The following is a 4,548-nucleotide window of genomic DNA, read 5'->3' on the forward strand; positions in this document are numbered from 1 at the left end:
AAATAAGGTTATCCCCCTCATCACTTTGCACAACTACCCACTCCACCAAACCAACTCTCCAGTAGTGCCCCCCACTCTCACCATTCTACCAAAATTGTGTACACCACCACTACCCAGCCACTCCCTTTCGCTATCACCACCAGAATGACAGCCTGGTAGCTAGCATTCTTAGAAGAAGGTCAGCAATGGCAGCCACCAGCCAGGTTAACTTTAAGGTCAACCTGATCATTGCTGCCTATGAGGTGGTATATTGTAGCATTATGGGTATTGTCTACCTTTGGTGTTAAAATATGTTCCTCATTCACTGTGCAAAATCTCTGAAAGCCATAGCAAACTATGACAATCAGAATCCTTTACAAAAAATTAGTTTTAAATGCAAATATCATTCTGTTTAATATAGTCTGCCTATATATATATTACATTTTGTCTAGTCAAACCATGCACTATTGTATTTCACAAAGTATTAATGTCACTTGCATACGGTATGTTCACAAGAGATTAGTATCTCATAGAGAGATGTCACAAAGCCACAATGTTCTGAACTTTGGAGGTAAAGTGAAAATGATGTGCACCAGATCCAACTAACGTGTATGATAGGTGCAGCTATATAAGGGCAGTACATGGGAACTGACAAACCAGACACACTGCAGAAACTGAAAAGGTACAGCCTTATGGAAAGAACCAGAAGAGAGACATGACGGAAGGCTTTAAATACATTAATGAAAGGACACAAACCAGTAAAATTTCCTTCTGAAGAATTCGTTTTCAGAATGTTGTTTTAAAATTCTAATAGTTAATGGTGTTACATTTATGATGATGAGTTTGACCATAGTGACAAAATAAAATCAAAGGAGCAGGATGAAAAATATCAGTGAATGTGGTTTTCGTTTAAGAAAATTAATTCATTTCAGAAATCAAATGTTAAAGTCAAAATAAATTTTAAATGACATTCTACAAGTCTCTGATGGCATTATCAAATGTTCTGAGGAGATTTTTTTTGTATGAAAGTTCATATTAAAATCTACCAATGTATACTGAGCATAAGGATGTGCAAAGGGTACAGGAGGGGAGCATTTTCAGTATAATGTCAAGCTCAAGGACACAGGGACTCAAACTCTCAAACTCCAAACTCACTCCCGTGATGGTCTATAATCTCACATATAAATTACTAATTTGTATTGAGGTTGTAGTACATCATGAGAGCCAGCTTGGATCAGTGGCTACTTTACAACACACAGAGAGACCATGGCGAACAAAAGTAACCACCCTCCAGAAGAAAGGACAGTGTCAGCATCAAATCAGAAATGATTTGAGGATCTACAGCTGAGTGATACACAAATAAGGTCCAGTATGGTTAATAGATAGGGTACTTGAATGCATTTTTAAGGTTTAACTCCTGAGTTTAGAGTCACTTTAAAAACAAACCTAAGACGGTATTAATAAAAAAGTTGATGCTTGGGACAGACTTACCACAGAAATAATAAACCAGTCAACATTATGTGAATGTAAACAATCTTAGGATGAACATAGGTCTATAATCATACAAAAAAGGGGGTTTTCCTTAATTAACCACTTGTTCTTTTTCTGCTGTCACTCTTCTATATTTCTTTAAATAGTGAAATATACTGGATAGTCTAGGCTATGGTTATGACTATTTCCTGAGGCGGGTGGCACATAAGCATTCTACACTGCTGGGAACATTTTTGTTACAGGTACATGTACATGTAGACAAATAAATAGTAGAATCTTCTGTCAGGGAGTAGATGGAGCTGCCTCAGGTGATACTCAAATGTGGCATCCTAACATGAACATGGCATAGTATGCCACAAATATAAAATGAGGAATTAATCAAATAGGTTTTTTTTTTGCTCAGGAATCCTCAGCAGCCTAGGCCAGCCTGTAAAACTGTCAATCTGCAATCTGATTGTTGTGATCAGCTGCCACATAGTTGCCCCTTATTTCATAAGTTTGAATACATTTCCTGTGTACCATGACACGCTTGGCTATACACATTTCCATCCTCATTACCTTTATATTCATCTACTGTTTTGTTATTACAGACTATTTTATATTCTGTAATTCTTTTACTGGAAAAACTAAGCAGGCTGGAAGAACCTGTTTGAAGAAACAGCCATCCTGAGCTGCCAAAATCAGACTGTGACATTTATAAGCATCGAGTTACTAAGTAAAATAATTTACCACATATTGTTATTATTTGAGCAGTCAAGTCTGTCTTCATTATGTCATAAGTATCTCGCTGTGCACTTTGTTTTTAACCTTAATTGACCATTTAAAGAGAACATTTCAAGACCTAAATATGGGTGTGACACTGCTAACTTGGAGACATGAAGATGCCCCATTCCTGTCATTCTTTTTGTTGCTTTAATACTCAGTCAGTGATCCAGAAAATGTATTCAGCCAGTGAAGTGTTGGTGCTCCTGATATGTATATGCTTGTTCTAGGTGAAAGTAGTGAAATAATTATATAGCGGACAGCTCTGGAAAATGCACTTTTCCTAAGCAAGTCAGCAATGGCAACTTCCCATATTTCTATCATGTCAGGATCCTGATAAGAAACACAAGTTTTAAAATGTCAGATATAAGCATATAACTCCAACATTAAGTGAGATTCAATATGTGCCTTCATTAGGCTGATTATCAAAAGGTAAACATCTGCAAATATCTATGAGGCTACTGATCTGTGTTACTACCAGCTTTTTGGCTTGGTGTGCCAGACTGGCATCCATGAAGGTGACCTGACATCAGTAAGAGTTTTCAGAATGTAATTATTTCAACTTAAATCAAAAAGCAAAATAAGCAAAAAAGCATGCCTACCAACAAATCTCATGCTTAGAACATGGCAGATTGGACGTTGGAAACAGAGTGGGAGCAATGATGGAACAGATTTGTAAAAGTTCATTCATCTCTAGTCTATCTCTAGTGCTTCCGACTCCAAGACATTGAAACATCCTGCCACAGATAAAGTGCAATTCAGCTTTGTGAACTAATGAGTGCAATGCTGGAAGGAAGCCTAATTTTTTATACACTAACCTAACTTGATCATTATTCATTTTAGCCCTGCCAAGATTCTGTGATGGACTTAAAGCAAAAAAAAGAATTTAATTCAATTTTAATATACAAGAGCTACTGAACTACCACCCAAGAGTTTTTAGAATTAGTTATGTACCCATGTAAAAGCATGAAGCTTCAAGCAGGACATATGGTAGAGTTGTTTTATTTTTTTAGAGGGTGACATTATACTTAAATCATATTATAATACAGTATATCTCGTTATACTACAGTACTATATATACTATGTATAGTTAAATGCTATGTTATATTATATATTCATTTTATTTAAATAAGAAAGCATGTGTTTGTGAAATATATCATATCATATCATGTATACAAAATATTTTGTCCCAGAACATATTATTCATTTTAATAACCAGGTCCACGTAGGTGCTCTCCGCCAAACATTTTGTAACTGCGATCATTAAGAAAATTCTCCAGCAACAATGTTAGATGCTAAACAAAGTTAATGGAGTATCTTAGAAATTAATTTTAAGATGTATCTTTTCCAGTTTAAGTACTGTATGTTACTTATGGTACATTAATATTCCTCCTGATAAGAAATATTTTATATTATGTGTAACTAGTGAATATTGTTTTTTTTTTTAATTTTAGGTGTTGGATTCACTATGGTGATTATATCAACCCTTGTATCTATATACTACAATGTTATCATAGCTTACAGCTTATTTTATTTATTTTCCTCATTTCGAAGTTATCTGCCATGGAGTGATTGCTATGAATGGGCAGATAGTAACTGTCAAGGCAGCAAACATGGTAGGTGGGATTTTGTCCTGAATTAAATATCTTTATAAATCATAATAATTCAGATGGAAACTGATTTTTTTTCAGGTTTCTGCAATGTAATTTTGGACAACGCTACAATATCTATTAACATGTCTTCGGTGCATGAACTAAATCTTACTTGTATTTCGGACAACACAACAGAGCTACCAAGCAAGCAATACTGGGAGTAAGTTTTGTGGATACTTGATTTCTTTGTGTAAAGGTTAGATATCAAATAAATATTAAATTCCATCAGATGAACGACATCTATTATAATTTGAGAAGTATGCTTCTTCCCTAAATCACACCCCGCCTCCCCAAAATTACATTCTAATTCTATTAATGAGTTGTATAACTTGACATTTATATGATAAACTTGATAAGGACACATTTGGTATATAATTTTGAGATGTTGGCTACACACCTTAGTTTATGATACCGGACAGACATGAGCTATGGTGAGACTGGGAAAAAACTGGGCCAGAATTCTAGCCAGTATTATAATTTTCTGATGCCTGGTCATATGACTTATGGCACCATTGGAAGCTTGTAACAGACTTCCCTGCAAAGTTTATTTATTTTTTACTATATAACAAAAAAGTACCCTAAATTTTGAAAAAAAAACCTGTTTCCCTATGAAATGTTATGAGCCATTTATTATCACCCCGATTTTTTGGTAAAATATAAAATA

The 4,548-nt window shown here is 34.8% G+C and overlaps 1 long non-coding RNA gene across 1 annotated transcript in view; it reads left to right on the forward strand.

Annotated features, from left to right (window-relative positions):
- Positions 1-3,842, forward strand: part of LOC108789064 — a 17,613-nt gene extending 13,771 nt beyond the window's left edge. The window contains exon 4 of the long non-coding RNA XR_001941376.1: positions 3,687-3,842. This is a non-coding gene — a long non-coding RNA (uncharacterized LOC108789064). The remainder of the gene's footprint in view (positions 1-3,686) is intronic.
- The last annotated feature ends 706 nt before the right edge of the window (positions 3,843-4,548 follow it).

This window comes from Nanorana parkeri, unplaced genomic scaffold, assembly GCF_000935625.1.
Source record: "Nanorana parkeri isolate BGI_ZX_2015 unplaced genomic scaffold, ASM93562v1 scaffold373, whole genome shotgun sequence".
Taxonomy (NCBI): domain Eukaryota; kingdom Metazoa; phylum Chordata; class Amphibia; order Anura; family Dicroglossidae; genus Nanorana; species Nanorana parkeri.